Source organism: Rousettus aegyptiacus, unplaced genomic scaffold, assembly GCF_014176215.1.
Source record: "Rousettus aegyptiacus isolate mRouAeg1 unplaced genomic scaffold, mRouAeg1.p scaffold_m13_p_19, whole genome shotgun sequence".
In the NCBI taxonomy this organism is placed as follows: domain Eukaryota; kingdom Metazoa; phylum Chordata; class Mammalia; order Chiroptera; family Pteropodidae; genus Rousettus; species Rousettus aegyptiacus.
Window position 1 is genome coordinate 3747361 of NW_023416294.1, and position 18516 is coordinate 3765876.

The window sequence follows — 18516 nt, forward strand, 5'->3', positions numbered from 1 at the left end:
AAGGACAGAGGCAGATAAAAATAGAAGGACAAAGCCCGGGATGCGCTCGTGAGCGGGCGTGATCTAATGGGTGGATCCTAACACGACAGTGAATTATGTCTAACAACAAAAAAGAGTCTCTGACTTATTTAGATGAATTACCTACAAAGTTTTACCTGTGCCGAGAAGGAAACCTCAAAAAACATTTTTCAAAGCGTCGAGATCATCAAGATATTGTCCGCTGTCCGTTGCGCAATTGTATTAACCATCGGCAGTAAGAAAGTATAAATATATATATACATATATACGGAATCTACATATATGATTCTGCAACTGCTACATATTAAAACCCGCAGTATGCCTTCGACGCAAGATGGAAGTGAGGAAAAGATGAACTATTTTTGGAACGTGTGGGAGAACGTCTTTACGTCCTCGGGCTGAGGACAGTTGCAGGTCACAGCTCCTCGTCCAAGATGTGCTTCTGACACAGGCGTACTGCTTTGAGCTGAAGGCGACTTTACCTGCAGCCTCGGGAGAAATGTCCGCCCCTCCCGTAACTACCCAGAACACCTTGAATTAGGGGCCTTGCGGTAATCACAGCGGGAGACGGGCAGAGATGACCTGTCCGCACTCATCTGTAGGTCAGGACACACTTCTATTGGCTAAACACCTGTACTTTCTCATCATCCTGCAATCAGCCTTTGAGGCCCCCACGGCACCTGTCCCATCCCGAGCTCAGCTTGTCTCAAACACCCATGTCCCCTTTCTGTGTGCGAACCTCTCCTGCGGGCGGGGTCTCTGTGTCCCGTACGCGGGCTTCCCGTATGTATGTATGTGTTAAGTTTGCTTCCTTTTCCTTCCTAATCTGTCTCACGTCCATGGGATGATTGGAGCAGCTGAAAGAATTTTGAGAGGGTCGAGGCAAGTTTCCTCCCCTCTCCCCTCATGGGTCAAACCTTCTGGAATGCTTACATCGACTCGTTTCTCAGGCTAATTATGAGCTCATTCCTCCTATGACTGTGGATGCAGGCCCTCGAATTATTGAGACCGTTTCGTAAATTATGCTTTTCCCCAGGGGAGATTACGGGGTGAGGAACGCGACTTTCTCTCCGAGGGCAGCGTGCCACAGTCAGCCTCTTGCCTGGCTCCGCGGGCCCTGACCCCGGGGCTCCCACGGGAATGAGGACGCACACCTGCTCCTACGTGAGTCGTTAATTCATTTTCTTCGCGCGGTATTCGTAGCACGCTCACATTGAGAGCCTTCCATTGCGAGGCGAGCATGGGTCTTACAAACATCTCGTGCGCCGTGCAAACGTCGGCTCACAGTGGGCAGAAACCCTATGGAACCTGCGGACACGTTGATTTACCATTTCTCTAAAGCATCCAAACAGAACACAAGGCTAAAATATATATATATATATATATATATATATATCACGCACAAAAGGTAAAAATAGGGAGAGATCGCGAATTACAATTTTTTTTATGTCGATGTTGGAATTTCATGATTCCAACGTGATGATGAGTTTAACTAGCAGAGCGGATCTCATGAAATGTCCAGGAGGGAAAAAAAAATGACATTCATCAAAAAAAGAAAAAAAAACTTGGGTTATTGAGGTCAGTAGAAACATAAAACGTTACACAGAGATATGGTGCAAATGTCCTTTTTTAAAAGCACAGCTTGAATAATTTCATAAGTAAACAGGTAAATTTCTGACTTGACTTTTCTTAACATAGGAGCTACAGTTGAACTCTTGGAAGAGTTCTTTACAAGTTAAAAATATAAAATGAGGACCACCGTTCCTGGGTCATTGCAACTCTGAGTGAAATTTCACGAGGACAGAGGCAAAATAATAATAATAATAATAATAATAATAATAATAATAATAATACTGTTGCTGCATATGCTTTGATGCTATAACTTTGTATAACAACGTACTAATCACATTAAAATCATCACCTTCCTGCATAACCTAGTCTCGTAATAAAAGGAACCGTGGAAATTCAATTAGATGCAGAAAAGTATTAACCGGAGCACATTTGATTTTAAGAGCGAGGCAATTAGAGAAAAAAACAGCATTCGTTTAATTATTTTCTCTGAAATAAGATTATCTTCAGAATCCACTTGGCACTTTCCGAAAACATGATTATTTTCCTCTCTCCTTCCTGTATCCAAATATATATTTGGAGAGCGATTCAGGCGGAGACGTGCTCCACGCTCTACGGCTGAGAGAAGAGGGCAATTATTAAAGCTAATAACTAGGAAGATGGAGGGCGGTCACCATACCCAGGCATTTTTCTCTTCGTACCCACAGGGCGCAACCAGAGCACCAACCGTTCAGGGTCACGCGCTTCCTCCTGCCTTGCGAGGTCCGTTCGTAGCAGGTGCCTGGGAAGGATCGAGGGCCCATCCAACATTCTGCTTCGATGGCCCCTTACCGCGCCCAGGAGTCCGGGCGCCCTGTAGGCTCTGGTCATTCAGTTGTCTGGGGCTGGGAGGCCCTTCCGTGGGTCCGTCCCTGACCATGGGTGTCGGCTGCACCAAGGCCACCCCAGTGGCCTCACCTCCACGTGGACGGCGTTGAGGTATCACAGAGAACAGGGAGGAGCAATCCTTTTAAAATAAACAGTGGAATTTCTAATCTTAACGATCCTTGATCACCCCCTGGGGACATGGGGTATTTGCTGCTGACCTTGTGGGGGCAGGAAGGGCCTGAGGGTGAATTCTCCTTGTCCCCTTCCCAGTTCCTCTGGTCGGACTAATAATACAATTAACGTGAGGCAGATTAACAGGAGAAAGGGACCAAATGTATTATGTACGTACAGTCCGGGGTCCCATTAGAATAGGAAGCCCGTGGACGGATAGGTCGGGTGAGACTGGTGCCATCTCATGAGTCAAGGGCGGGGAGGGGTCGTGGCTTGGGACTCCAGGGGAGGAAGGACATTCCCATGGAGACGGAAAAGCAGATGTTTGGTAAGCGAATGTTTGCTGGGTCACCTTTAACAATGGGACCCAGACCGGACTTGGAGCAGGCTGACCTTCCATGCCTCCGCCCTACTCTGAGACACTAGTTTGTATCGAACTGGAGTGAACCGGATGACAGCGCCTTCGTAGAGCAGGTCCTCCGCTGAGCGCTTTTACGCAGTTCGGCGGAACAGTTTTTCCTGTGTCTTTTGTGTCTGAAAAATAACTGGATTAAAATAACCAGTGTCCCCAAAGGCAGGCGTTGGCGCGGCGAGCTGTGCCATCCTCCACGACGGGCTGCCGAGACGCCTCCTTCCTTCTCGACTGGGGGGCGGGGACGCTCCGTTCCCCCACACGCCCTCCCGACCCTCGGGAGGAGCGAGGGGGCGTCTACCTGGCCCTCGCCGGGGAGAGTCCTCGCTCGGCGTTGCAATCGGGCACGGTGTTTTGCAGGTGCAGCCGTGAGCGGCTGAGCCCGACAGGAGGCTGAGAGGTGACATCGACCGCACCGCGACTAAGACATCGGCGCGGAACTAGCTGCACGTGGGCAGCGGAGAAGCGTCCCCTGGGGGGGCACAGAGCCTCCTACGTGGGTCCCCGTCTCCTCGCCTCGCTGCAAGCACGTAAAACCAGCTCACGACAGCCCCGCGGCGTGTCTGCAAAGATGCTCCCTTTACACATCGCCGACATGCACCGTGTGCAATTTCTTCGTAGTTCGCAAGCTGCGCAGACAGACGTGGTGTCCGCCCTTGACCCCGAGACTGGAGGTTCCCGGACCTCGCCATAGACACCGTCGCTATGTGGGGTGCCGGGTGGGGACTAGACAAATCGGCGGGACCACCTCGAAAATCGCGCAAATGTTTAAGCACGATGGCGGCGTAACGTTATATTGAATGTCAACTGTAATTGGAGAAAAAAAAAATTGTTTTTAAAGAGATGAGATCCTCCTTTGTTCTGATTCTGGATGTAGCATGTGAAAATCGCGGCAAGCTGGTATTTTAAATGACGCTGAGAAATTCGTGACATCGAGAGGGACATGCGACTTGAAACCTGGCGTCACCCCCACGGCACGTGGGGCGAGGAGGTCCCTCCGTAACGACAGACTCAGAAAATCTGGTTCAAAGAAGCACCAACCCACGTAAAATGGCAGGGGAGCAGAAACTCCCTGTCTTGCCCCGTTTCGTGCAATTTTCAGCAGGAAACAGGACGGAAAAGAGGCTGCTTCCTACACATCCAGCCCCTCGCGGGGAGCGTGTGCGTGGCTGGGGTTCGTTCTCCGGTCCCCCAATGAGATAACGGATTCCTCGCACACACAGCGACGGACCCGCCCAGGACGAGGAAGTCCACGCTTACTGTCACCCATCGCGCATTCCTAGAAACGTGATCAACAGATGTGGAAGCGCGTGATTCGCGGTCCACCATCCCGGGCTTGCCCCCGGGGAAGAGCAATGCTCCAGTGCTCCGGTCACGGTCGATCTTCGATGAACGGTTGGCATCCAAGCTTCAAGCGGCGCGTGCAGGAGATAGCTTCTGAACGCTCCCCGCGTGCTCCGTCCTTGACCTCCAAAGCCACTGCCACTTGGAGGGGTCTTCCGGCTGACGAGCGACAGGTGGGCGGTCTGAGCGCCCTTCTGCCCGGACGGGCGACATCGAACTTCACAATGGCCGATCTCTCCTTGCGTGAATTTCGTGTACCGTTATCTTCACAGCTTACATCGTTGTTGTTGTTGTTATAATTTTCCATTCTGGCTGAAAAAAAAAAAAAAAGAAGTCCAGTCCCACAGTCGACGATCCGAGCTGTTTCAGGCGCCCGCCTCTCTCACGACCGCTCCGATCACGTACGGTGACGCGGGCTCCTGAGACGGGAACTCACGGCACCAGGCAACCCCATCCCGCCGGAGACGGCGGGTCAACGGCGTGGGACCCGAGGCTTGCCGGCGCGGGGAGCATCACGGAGCTCCCGTCTCGTGGCGCGTGTGCCGCGTGCAGAGTGACACGGAGGCACGTCACGCCTTTCTACGCGGAGCCGCGGGGCGCGGCGCTCAGTACGCAGGACACGCCAACTTCCCGGATGACCGCGCTGGCCTGCCGACCAGAAATCACCCGCGTTTGAAGAAACGCCGTCGTCACCGAAGGCCTGGCGTAATGACGGGGGACGGTTTGTTTCGTTTTTTTAAATTCTAGGCTTTACATTATTATTTTTTTTTTAAGAATTAAACAGGAGGAAGACAGGCAGAAATCCTGGTGGGGTAGCCCATTACGTCAAAGAGGAGATACGCATTTTTAAATGGAATTCTTCCCGGGGTCTTTCGTACTTTAGTTTCCGGAGGGAAAGCTGTGAGGTGCTTTCCTTAGTCTTCCTATAGTCTCGAGATCGAAACTTTTCCTCAATGACACCAGTGACTTTAAAACTGTTTTGTTTTTGTTTTTTTTTTTTAAATCTTTCAACCTAGTGGAAGCTCATCCTGGCGCCCGGAGCAAATCAACACTGACTTAATGGGCAGACCAAATTGGTAGTTCAATTTCAAGGTCCAGTGAGACAAATCGAGTGCTTTTTTCCATTCAGACGACCGCGGACCTATCGGGAAAGCCAATCCCCTTCCAAAAACAGAAACGAAAACCCCGAAACGGCTTCATGTCGACTGCGTGCTGCCCCTGACTTACCGAGAAACAGAGTCAAGTGTCTTGGGTCTCGAGCTGCCTTAGCACCATTCATGGCGATGTTGCGTTTGTCCGCCTTTGTTTGGAGATGAACATTGGAGTCTTTCAACGGATGGTTGAGGAAGAACCCTCGTTGAGTGTGAGCTGGGAAGACAAGAGATTATTTGTCCTTTTCTAAATGAGAAAAATCCCAAGGGAACACGCTCTTACAGGTGTTTATTTGGAGGCTTATATTCACTGATCTTCACAGAACGAGAAAGTCTCTCAAAAATTCGAAAGGCCAAGCGGCCGACCCAGTCAGACCTGCAAACGTTGAAATGAAGCTCAGGGCCTGGCGGCTTCTCGAGTCTCACACACCGTTTCTGTCGGCCGATTTCCCTCTGTGGGTCGTCCTGTTTGCCTCGCCCTAACGCAGGGAGTCTGCAGACAGGCTCAGGGCACCAACTGCCCGGTCCACACGACCGTTAACAACCAAAGCAGACCGCGGAAACGCAGCTGTAAACAGCCGAAACTCACCCGCCTGCATGCGAAGGCGCTGCTCCAACGTAGGGTCCGCTACAAACGCAATCCCCGAGGAGGGAGGCGAAGTTATGAATTGTACAACAACCGTAAGCAGAGCGTGGCTTCAAGTTGGCCGCTGGCCTCACCGTGTGTTTGGGAAGCCATCAAAACATGCTGTGACCGATTGAGTCTCCTGGTGGAGAAGGCCGCGCCCTCAGAACTACGGACTCCCCGAAATAAACACACACATCGCGTGTTAGCTGCTTACACCGGACACAAGCTATTTGGCACCCGAAACTCAGCGACTTGATCCCGATCCAGACAGAACTCGCTGGGCTTCCACAGTGTAAAGGGTCCTTGAACAGGTTCTCATTTTTAACGCAGAGCATCTTAACTCCCTGATTTTCGTCCCCGGGAAATGGTTCTCCACGCCCACTGAGTCACAGTTAGATGCACACGTAACACACACTCCATTAAAGCCGGCGGAAGGGTCTAGAGAGATCCCTGCTTGGACAACGAAGTACTGAGCACGGCTTTTGAAAACAAAAACGTAGCCTCCTTCTCATAAATGTTTTTAAACCATCAAACTTGGACCGCGGAAGCTTTCGGCGGCTGCCACTCCGCGAAAGTAAACACGAACCCAACGACCTTGTGAGCAGAAAGCTTTTCAATCTGCATAATGGCCATAGAGAGCTTCCTGCGTTCTTAACCTCCCCCTGTAAGTGAAAGTAAGAAATCCAATTTAGCACATTTCTTTGGTTAAGTCCGCAAATTGTTTCCTGCCTATATTTTTCCCCTCGTAAAATAAAATATTCACCCGTGGCAAATGCTGAAATTCAATCACCGTATTACTTTTACCGAAATGTCTACTTCAATAAGACAGAGTGGGACGTAATCTAAGAATGAAATCTTCTAGAAGGTTGGACTAAAAGCAACTGAAAGTGTGTGTAACCCTTATTTGTCCCTTGAAGGTGTGATGTAGGTGTTTAAATTCCTCTCTGGCAACAAGACCAACCTCTAGAATCTCACAGGAAAAAAAAGGGGGAGGGGGTTTAATTTCAAATCCTTTAATTATAGTTTCACATGTCGCTGGCTTATGATTAACCAATACAAGTTTGCCAACCCTCGATTCAAACTGACAGATGGAGAAGATGCTCTTGATGACTCTGGCTGACTCAGAAGATATACAGTAATTGTGGCTGATTCATCCCAAGTGGGAGAGAGAGACAGGTCAGTGTTCTCAGAATGTCGCTGGGATGTCTAAACCTTGGCGAGCTCTGGCGTGCCAAGAAAAATTTCTGCATGCATTTTGTTCATTGTTCATTTTGTTGAAAAGGTCTGATAAAACCTTCAAATATTATCAGAGAGACGAACAAGTAAAATCTGTAAATTATAGGCAAGTACTGTATAATACATTTACGCATCAATGCGACCAACTTTCGTACCTGGCCCCTAAACCTAGTCATAAAATCCCATGCCTCAGTTCCTCTTTTGCCTTATCCTATCCTCACCCCGACCCCCAAATCATCAGAACTTGACCCCCTCCCCTTTGGAGAAGGAGGGGTCTCAGGAGAGGAGAGTAACCAATCAGCTGTCGCATTACATCCAAATTTCCATTTTTATTTACATCTAAATTTGCATTTAGATATGGCAGGTTTGGTGGTGTCTCGTTTCGAAGACTTATGAAGAGTTATGAACTTCTTAAATATGCGCACTTGGTTAGCAGAAAGGAGGCTCGTTTTAAAAAGTTCTGGACCCATACTGAACGGCTGGTCACGGGGACCAGATTAAAAGGATTTCCGTCAGACGCATCACAGTCACTTGGATATTTCATACAGAATAATTATACGGGCGGAACAAAGAGAGTCTGTGGCAAGCCATCGAAACTCAGAGAAACTCAGGAGCAGAGGAGTTAAACTCAAGTCAACAGACAGGTGCAGGAGTCACTTCTTATCCGAGAGGGATGTGTCAAAAGCCCCCCAGAGACAGCACCAAACCCACCCAGAGATACCGTTCTCGCTCTCTCTCTCTCTCTCTCTCTCTGACTCTCTCTCTCTCTCTCTCTGACTCTCTCTCTCTCTCTCTCTGACTCTCTCTCTCTCTCTGACTCTCTCTCTCTCTGACTCTCTCTCTCTCTCTCTGACTCTCTCTCTCTGACTCTCTCTCTCTCTCTGACTCTCTCTCTCTCTCTCTCTCTCTGACTCTCTCTCTCTCTCTCTCCCCCTCCCCCACTGGAAACTGCTCTCACACGGTCGAGGCATGTGAGCCCCACCTGACAAAGGGCTCATTCTCATCCGCCTCCTAATTCTCTCTGCTTCTCACTCTCCTGCTGGGCTCGCCCTGGCCCGTGGCTCACCTGCGAAGAATTGCGAAATGCGCTTGTTAGACACCATCGAAATATTAATCATGCCGTCTTAAAATTAAAGACGCTGCTCGAGAAGGGAACAGACGTTCGAGACCCATCACGGGCCAATGATACGAAGAGGCTTCGCCATCGTCTGCGCAACCAAGGACGGCTGAGTCGGCTACGTCTGTCCACGGGAAATGCTACGTCGCCGTGGACGCCATCCACGTATGCTCCCGTCCCCGAGCCTCGCGCTCACACACAGGCTGCTGGCCGCGGTCCAGTCACCTCGCCATGGAAACCACGGAATGCCACAAGTGACGACGCTCCCTGCCCCGGAGACCCGGGCGTGAAATATGTTTCAGCACGCCCTCGTGCTCCGCGTGGATTTCCCCGACGACATAAATGCACATTTCTTGCACTAACGGAAGTGTCCCCCACGACCCTGAGCCCGTCCACGTGAATCGACTCTCACCGAGTCACTCTCGGTCGGTGGCTATGAATGCTCTTTGAAGAAATCATAATAATATTTCACAATTTGTCCCTTAACACGTAGATTCGACGACTTGTACCGGTATTTGTCAACTTAAGGTTCTTTACGTCTCAACCCCAGGGAGAATTTTTTGGGGCATCTTTTTCTAAGTTTCCTTCTTCGCGTTATTTACATATCACACACATAGTCACGATCTGCTTACGTACCGCGTGCGTCTATATATACACAGACACATGTATCTTTGTACGTAGAAAGCGCAGAGCTTTTTTGCCCCTGGAAGGCCAGTTTTTACCCCCTCGCACGAGGCATCGCCCCTGTCGGAAAGGCAGGTGTGTAGCATAACATGGCGACTTCCCTGTGCCGTGTCCGACTGCTCGGTAGTTAAGCCTTATTGCATGAAATTCCTCTTCAGTATTTCACTGATGTATTTTCAGGTCTCTGCTTCTGTGTGCGAAAGAGAATCCTTCGATGCCTTGCTCATAGTTTTTCCAGCGACTGTGGTCTTGCGATTTGTAAGAAACATGTATTTACATTGCAGCCACGCTTCCTGGCTCGCAGCTCCCAAGACCCTGGGGACGTCCAGGATTCTCCTTGTGGAACGGAACCCCCGTAAGTACCAAAAAACGGCACTGCTGGCCCAGAATGCTCAGACGTGGTGAGTACACTATTCTCCTGCGTTCTGTGGGCCACTCTAGTCGATTCACGCGACCGGAGGAGGGGGTCATGGGAAGCTCTGAGACACCCAGATGTTTAGAACGCAGGTGATAGTCTGGGCTTACCACCGGAAGTGGGGGGCGTTCTTGCGGGAATGAGCGCTTAAGCTGGGAACCCGGGCGCTGTCTCCAAGTAGGTCGACATTTAGTGAAGTTATAGGGCACCCAGCTGACGTCTAAGAAAGGCTCGGTGCTATGGGGGGAACCCCTCACGTTGGAATGGGTGTCTGAAACCAGTGCTACGTGGGTCAGAAAGATGCGTCACGCAGTCTCCAAGCCTGTAAAGATTGTTCCACTGGTCAAACATATTCAGGAAGACGACGTTTGTGGGAAACGCTCTCCCAGTCTTTGACAAGCTTTCTCTCCAATTCCAGAGTCGACTTCCAACGAGCACCCTTTCGGAATTGCTAGCTCGCCGTTTTAGGACTGGGAGATGCTGGCGAGACTCTTCAAGAAAGAAGATGATTCTCAGAGACTCAAAGTCACGGAGCCACATCGCTCTGCTTTTGGGTGCATAGAACTGGATAACGATCTTGTAAGAAAATATCGCGCACACACACACACCCTCCCTGTGCCAGTGAGACTGAGTGGATTGATTCACTGCTCTCCCATGGTCGAGGTCCTTTGACAGCAGCGATGAGGATGGGTGACCTGGGGAATCTTTCTGAGTGAAGATTCGGGGGCTGTGCACGGTGGTCTGAAGGAATCGGAAGTCCTCTGGCATGGAATCCTACCTCCAAGACTCCCGCACCGTGCTCGGTGCTCGGCGGACGGATCAGAGGGCGGACGGGCTCATCGCTCATTCATGTGGTAACTGAAAAAAATAAAAACAAAACTCAAAGGGTCGTTTAGGGCCGAACAGTCCTCAGCCAGGCTGCGGGAGACCCGTTTCTCCTGGTGCAGAATCGGGGACTTGGTCGTCATGTTCTGCCTCGCCCCGAATCGGATAGCTCTTGGCGGGCTTTCTGAGCACAGGCGTGCATCTGAGTGTGGTTCGTCCCCCTGCGCTCTGCGAATCGTGGAAGACCTAGCTAGATATTGCTTCACTCGGCCCACGCCCTTTTACCTGCGTGTTTGCTGTGGGTTACTTCCCGCCAGCCAAGTCCGCACCCGCCCGCGCCCGCGCCTGTGCCCGCCTCTGCACGTAAGTCGTACTGCCGATACGTCGCCGACTCACCAAGTGCATGGAGTGCGGCGGCCGAGACACACGCTTCCCGCCTCACGGCTTCCGCAGGGCTGGAGCCGAGTCCCTGCCCCAGGAAGAGGTCACCGGCTGCGGGTCGCCTGATGGCTCGTGGAGAAGTGTCCACTCCTGAGGTCACACGGTGGCTGGTGCGGCTTGCGTTCTCGCTGGCCGTTGGACTGAGCACCTCGGTTCCTCGCTGGCTGTGGTCCAAAGGCCACCCTCAGGCTTCCGACATGAAGACATTGCCCGGGTTCATCTGTTCACTGCTTCATTGCGGACGTGACTTCTGAGGACCATTCTTTCAGAATGGGGCTCTCTGTGCCAGGAAAACGTCACTGTATGACTCCAACGCCAGGGCCCCCCAGCAGAGACGCACCCCACGCACAGCAAATCCACGGGCATTCATAGCCACCTTCCTCTTGCCCTAAGACATGCGAAGCATCATTTGCAAGACTTTATCTGTACAGCATCATTTCCCTCTCTTCTCAACGAATGACAGCAAACAACTCAAAATGATTATTTTAGGACAGATTTTCAAAACAGGAACCTTGAGTGCGAAGGATAATCTGAGGCATGGTCCTAATCGTAGTGTGCAGCCCTAATTTTTCCAAACTGAAATCGTAACCCATGTCCGAGTCTGCGAAGATGCTCTATGTCCCTCCTCAGAGAGGTGCCACGGCTCACGGCCACGTCTCCACCATCATCGACCTAACGCAGCGCGCTGAGCCCACTTCTCGCTTTGTTCCGTATATTTCTTTCTAAATACAGATTATCCAAAATGTAAAGAATGGGAGTAGAAACAGCAGTAGTGTACTTATATACATAGTATATAACTCTCTGTAGTATCTACAATTACAAAATATAAATACTATGTAAACACGGAAGTGAATTTATACATATGCCCACATGTATACCTTTTATGTATTAGCTACCTCCCAGTAACTGGGAGAGAGGAAGTTTTATGCCCATTTTTTTCCCCTGATTTTGAAGTTTGGTATGTGTTGTTATTTGTCAAAGGGATACAGACATCGTGACGGAGCCTCATGGAGTCTTGGGCTGTAACAGAAGGAAAGTAAGAGGCTGTGAAGTGTCACTTAAAAATGGATTCAAACTATTCGGGGGCCACTTATTTGGAATTCAATATCCTCGGTTTTCACACAAAAGCCGTTGTTAATGGGTTTCTCGTCCCCAAATGCATGTAGTGAAATTCGAGAGCTTGAATACTCTTTAAAAATCAGGGCCATTTAAAAGTCATTTAGGCGCTTCGTGCCCAGGGATGAAATAATACACAGGCAGAGAATTTAAAATAATCAGATGAAAAGTCGGTACGGAGCGTATCTCTGTATAGTGTGTGCGTGTTACATAATTAACGGTGTTTTATAGGCTTAACATAACAGAGTCAAAAGGACAGAGGCTTATGGGACGTGAGGAGTCTCGCCCACAAGGATGCCATCATTCTCGTTTCTGAGGTGGGAAAATTTAATTAAGGGAATGTACCACCTCCTCATTAGAAAGTGCAAACTTTGAAATATTTCCTTAAAGCTTTATTAATCTTACAGAATCTTTACCTACGAAACCGAGGGGGATAGATAAGACCAATTCTCTGTGTGCATTCCAACTGAATTTCTATAGCTAGACTAACATGTGAATAAAAGCTATTTATATTAAGCTAGTGTGAGTTTAAGTGATTGACATTAATTTGGAATTCACGATGATTCATCTTCCACTGGTGCGAAGTTTACTTTGTACCATTGAAAGAGTTTTATTTAGCGATTGTGGAGTATACAATAAGACAGAGTAGGATTTGTTTGCTAAGCCTTAAGAGAGAAAATATTTTTAAGGCCTCTAGCAGATTTCTGCAAATCTATGTTGTTAATTATCTTATACGATAATCTAGTCATTAAATCCAGTTTGGGAATGCTACTACTTAAATATTTTGTAATAAATGGAGTATGTTAAATGGCCTAGTTACATATATTACTTAAATATTAGTTACATGCACTATGTCTGTCTGTCTGTCTGAGGGGTGCCTGTCTGTCTATCTACTGTATCATCTATCTATCTATCTATCTACCTACCTATCTATCATCTATCTATTTATCTTTATCATCTATCTATAGTTTAAAGGTTATTTCTTACTCTTGTCTTTCTAAAATTTATTAAAATTCATGAACTCATCTCATATCATTGTGACCACCCCAAGCATTTACCATCGAAATGCAACAGAGATTTTTCGAGGAATGTGTCTACAAGGGTAAATGAAAGCGAACCGTAAATAATAACAAATAAACAGATTCGCGGGCATAACGTGGGAAAGCCGTTCTGAGGAGAAAAAGCATTGATTAGAAACATTTCGGAATTCGCCACTTGGGGAGTGTGTCTCATTTATCCATCCTCGGTGTTTTAACGAGTTCTTGGAACAAGCCGCAGCTCCCGGGTTCATGTTTGTGACGTGAATGAATGAAACCAGCGCTGGTCGAACTTCTGGGGAACAGCAAGCCTGGCTCCCCCCCCCCAGTGTGTGCCCCGCATTCCCCCTCCACCCACATCCCCCGTCCACAGCCACGGCGGGCCCTTCCCCATCAGGACGCACTCGCGATTCTACGCCGACGGCCTCTTGGCTACGCTGGACCTTCGTGACCTCCGCCCACTCCGAGTCCACTTCACTCAGCCCCCGCACAACTCTGTGCACATGCGAAGGATTTTCTCGCATCCTGCAGGAAGGGCACTCCACCTCCCGTACGCTTCGAAGACGGCACACGCCGCACGTTACCTTGGATTTTAGTAACCGAAGGACCCGATTAACCACCTTGTTAGACGTGAAGCACCTTGCGCATCTCCGATGGCGTGTGCTGATTACGAAAACAGCGCACATGCCCACGATACGCACTGCTGATGATCACGCTACTTCGTCGGAGTTCCGTTTCATTTTGGCCATCGTGTGCGAGTTAGCGTGGGCAGCAGCCAGGCCGGTGTAGGCCACGCTGCGTTTGGGGTGGGTTGGCTCAAGCACACGGGGGACCGGAGCGTGGTATCGGAATGTGGTCGATGGAGACGAGAAGACCGGAATCGTCCGAAAGGGCACGAGTTCCCGGCTCGCTTCCCGCTCCCTCGTGCGAGACCCAGCTCCCGTCCGGTGCCCTATGGTTTCATATCTTTTCGTGCCGTGTTTTGCTATCTTGCCGTCCTCTCGGATTTAAAACGAAAGCCTGAAAACGCCTCTCCTTCTCTCCCCCAAGAATCCCGGATTCAAAAACTTTAAAACGCCTTTCGCCGCGTCATAACCCGCTCTCCCGACGGTTAAGAAAGGGCGCGTCGGCTTCTCTGTCTTCCGACCCCGCCGGGCTCATGAGATGAGAATCAGGGAAAATAATACGTCTGCTCTTTCTGAAAATCATTACGCCGTCTGCTCAAGTGTGGTTGTTGTGTTTTTTTTATAATTTCAGAAAGGCCGTTACGACGGAAGCGGACGTGTGCTGGCCTGCCTGCCCCCCCGGTGACGTCTCTCGGAGGCGGTTTCTGCCGGTCCACCAACGCGCCCCGTCCTGGCTGACGCACGCCAACATTGGCCTCGGGAACCCGCGCGCTCTGCCCAAACTCAGGCGTCTGTGCTTCCCTGGTGCATTCAGAAACGGCCTCGTTCCCTTAGACCCACTGATGTCCTCCCCCCCGCTCCTCCCGCCCCCTCCCACCTCTTAAACTACCATCCCTCCTGCCCTGCTCTCAGAAAACACATCCTTTGCCTTGGGTCTTGTACCCCCCTCCCCCTCCGTCTCCGTATTCCCGCCAGAGAGCGATGGCCCTAAAGCGAATTTCGCGATCGTGCCCATCCTCTGGTTTACCGTCTCTTCTTTGTGTCGGTGGCCTGCTCGTGCAGAACCCTCCGTATGTGAGACGTTCACGTACCGGGTGCAGCAGGCAGGCCTTGGCCCCGGCAGCTCCCACGACCCTGTGCTCAACACCAACTTCCTGTTCGGTCTCTGCAGGCCCCTGCTCGATCGGACCCTGTGAATGAATGCCCACACCATAGCATTTCTCCGCATCTCCTCAGAATCACAGCGTTTTTCTCACTACGCGATCAGCTCGTGTATCCATTAGTCTTCATGCTTCTTCCCAAGTGAACGGATGTGTCTTCTCTGTAAGTACGTGGTCCATGCTTAGGGGCGCGCCTACGTGCAAACTATACGTGACGAATTTATAACTCGATCGATCGATTAGTACGTTACGGCGGAGCCAATGCTCTTCTGGCTTGCTATGAATTGTTGCGTCCCAGCGGGGCTTCCTCTAAACTCCACTTGGGGAAATACGTGTGTCTCTCTGTCTACCCGTGATTGTGTATCTACATCAATGTATTGTACTGATTTGTGGGAGAAGTAACAGCTTTTATCAATAATACGGTGCTACTGAGTGTTAAATATCCAATAAAAGAAAATACATCTTAAGCGAAATATATTTTTACATAAATAAATATTTCTTCTATGACTGGTATATATGTGTGTGTGTATATACATACATATACATGTGTGCATACACCTTTTTGTCGAAGCGTGTTTATACATTTTATCTCATTGAATCATCCCAAGAAACCCACCTGAGACTGCTGTATTATCGTCGCTGTTGAACATCTCTATTCCCTACACCTCGCAGGACGTAACAGACCTTCCACCACGTCAAGAGGAGCAGGGGGAGACTAGGTCCGCGACTCGGCGCCCCTCACCTTCCCCAATACTCGGCGCCCCTCACGTTCCCCAAGATTTCCTCTCTTCACACTTGTGAGAAACCCGTAAAGATGCTGCCGCACCGAGTCGTGGCAGGTCGGGGGCCTGCGTCTGCTTCCTGAACACACAAGCCATTGTCGGGATGTCCTGTGCGTGGGGGACCTGACTCTTTTCCTTCTGTCAATAAATTCGTAGGCGTGTGAGATAACTTTGAGAAAAGCTAACGTTAACTTAGAGCTTCTTGCCTGCAGTATTATTCACTCAGCTCATACCACAAGGATCTTACGAGGTGAGGACTTTTACGCTTTCCCTCTCCCAGGTGCAGAAATGGAGGCGCAGCATTCAAGCACACACCTGAGGTCAAATGCGGCTCCGATCCAAGCCACCTAGTTTTACAGCCGGTGCTCATAACGCCAGAACGCCTCACCGCGTGCCCGATTTACCAACCGCAGACCCGTTTAAGCCGAGTCTCTCTGACCCCATGACAAACAGCGGGTCGCAGGACCGAACTGGATGCCGGCTGAGGAAGAGCAACTCTTGCACTCCCAAAGCCGAAAAGGACAGTTAAAAAGAGAGCTGGCCAGTCCCCAGAACATCGCCAATACTTCATTGATCACAGCCATTGCTGTGGAAGAACAGAAAGCATGGAAATGCACCAAACCATCGCTTGGCCGGGAGAGGTTCTTGTCCTTTAAAGATGTTTATACTAATGATGCCCCTCCCCATCCCACTCCCAAGTAGATATCCTTGCTTCCGGCTGTGAACCCCAATCGCACGCAGGGAGACGGACACCTGTGTCCGCCTGTCCACCGCGAAGGGCCTGCCGCGGGCCTCGCTCTCAAAGAGTTAACGGCGTCCGCACGGCCTGCAGCGAGCGCGCCAGCTGTTGGAGGGGTTTTGCGGGGCGCACAGACATCCGGGCGCCGGCGTCCCCGTGCGCCTGCGAGTGCGCGACGCCGCTCACCTGCTGCATCCCCCGGGGGCCCCGGGCATCTCCGGGGTCCGGCCGGGCTGCCCTGGGATTAGCGAGCTGCTCCCCGCATCCGCCGGTGGCGGCGGCTGCGGGCTCCCGGGCGGCCGCCGGCATCCATTGGCTGCGGGCTCCGTGAATTCCGCCCGGTCTGGTCCAATCGCAGAGGGGCAGCGGCAGAGCCCCGGACCGCGGCTGCCGCCAGCCGCGACTCGCAGAGCCGGCTGCGCCCCAGCCCAGCCCTGCCGCCCTCAGCCCTCGCTCCGCGCCCCTCCTGCCCGCGGCGCGCGGCTTCCCCGCGCCCGACCCCGGGACCCTCCTCGGCGCCAGCGGCGCGCCCCGCTCCCGAAGCCAGGCTCGCCGGGGCGCACGCTCGCCGGGGCCGCGCGCATCTCGCCGGGGGTCGGAGGAAAAGCCCCGGCGCCTGCGGTCCGCGCAGCCCCCCCCCCCACCCCGCGCCCCGGTCCCCCGGGAAAAGCTGGATGCGTAAAAAGGGCCTCGCAGCCCCCACGCCGCTGCCGGGCGCAGGTAGGAGCCGTTGGAACGCGCGTCCCGGGAAGGGGGGGGGGTTATTCCTGTATTAGTGTGTTTGTTTGCTTGTTTGTTTTAAGCCTGGGGAGCGTTCGGGCTGGTCCGCGCCGCCCGGCCGCGGGGGAGAAGCCTCGCCCGCAAACGTTCGCGCTTTGACTTCGTCGGGTATTTTTTTTTTTTTAACAAAATGTTTTATTCGGAAAATGTGGACAGCACTTTCTCCCATCTGCCGCCCCGTTTCTGAGGTGTGGGTGGCAATGTGGAGCTGCGTAGATGGACGGCGTGTCTTGTGCGAGCCTCATGCACATCTCCACGCGAACGTTTGCCTTTTTTTTTTTTTTTCCTTCTTCTTTGGCATTAAAAAAAAAAAAATCGAGAGCACGGCGGTGTGGGGAGCATTTCGCTGCCACCGGCTCCTGGAACGGCTCGGGGGCCGCGTGCGGTGTTTACTGAGCGCAGCGCTGTCTTCCATGCAGATAAACAGAGGAGTGTGGCGGGCAGAGGAGGGGGGGAGGCACCTCTCTGCAGCACAGGGAGAGCCGGAGCGAAGCGCCAGCTCCGCACGCCGCGGCCGGGCACGGCGGAGCGGCCGGGAGCACTTCTGCGAACTGTGAGCCGCCAGGGGCTCCCCCGGGTCCCGCTCGAAGGGGACCGTCAGCTCCCGCTTTCCCGGGGTGCTTCCCCCCCCTCCCCATAGGGTTAAGCAGAGGGAGGAAAAGGGAACCGGGCTTCGCCGGGGTTGCACGAGGCGACCCCCACCCCGCCGTCCCCTGCCGGCCGGGGATAACGTGACGCCTTGTGTGAGGCACGAATTAGCGCACGTGATTGATGAGGGCCCGGCGGGCTTCCTGGGGGAGGGCCCGGGCGCGCCGGAGACCCCGGGCGCAGGCGAGATGATGGTGGCTCGGCGCCGATCCTGCGAAGATGGGGAGCCAGCCACCTGCTCCCCTCCCCCGCTCCCCGTGCGTGCGGATTAGGGGGAGGCGGGCGGGAAGCGGGGGTCGCTGGCGCTTTCCCTGCTTCTTCGGACGCCTTTGGGTCCGGCCTGGCCCTTTCGGAGGGGCGCGCGGCACGGGCCCCGGGCTGCCCGCCTTGCCGGAGGGGCACAAAAGTTGAGAGGCGCGGGGACAGGCGCCCGGCGCCCCGGCCCGGGTCTCGGGGGATGCGGGGCCCCCCCAGCGGCCACAGAGAGCGCCGGTCCCCGGGCAGAGCGCGCGAGGCGCACGGCCGGCCGCCCCTCGCCGGCGGTGGGGGCTGCGGGCTGCGGAGTCGGCTTCAGCGAGCGGACCCCCGCCCCCCACGTCCCCCGGCGGCGTAACGGAGAACCCCCGTCACAAAGCGCTGCGCTGTCCCGCGCCTCCACTTCCCCTCCCCCCGCCCCGCCGCCCGAGACGCTTTCGCGGGCGGGGGTCAGGCCGACCCCCCGACCGCGCGCGGCTGGGCCTGGCCCCCTCC

The 18516-nt window shown here is 52.5% G+C and overlaps 1 protein-coding gene and 1 long non-coding RNA gene across 8 annotated transcripts in view; both read left to right on the top strand.

Annotated features, from left to right (window-relative positions):
- Positions 1-1787: 1787 nt before the first annotated feature.
- Positions 1788-12835, top strand: LOC118613540. The gene is made up of 3 exons (XR_004955521.1): positions 1788-7336; positions 9482-9552; positions 10031-12835. It is a non-coding gene; the product is annotated as an uncharacterized LOC118613540 (long non-coding RNA).
- A 3861-nt stretch (positions 12836-16696) lies between these two features.
- Positions 16697-18516, top strand: part of NLGN4X (neuroligin 4 X-linked) — a 218825-nt gene continuing 217005 nt past the window's right edge. For 3 of the 7 annotated variants that reach the window (XM_016123786.2, XM_036235706.1, XM_036235707.1), the window contains exon 1: positions 16698-17058. The gene's annotated coding sequence lies outside the window, so the exon portion shown is untranslated. Of the gene's footprint in view, positions 17059-17566; positions 17672-17815; positions 18024-18516 lie in introns of those variants that run through there. The other 4 variants (XM_036235708.1, XM_016123787.2, XM_016123778.2 and 1 more) reach the window with 4 other exon arrangements.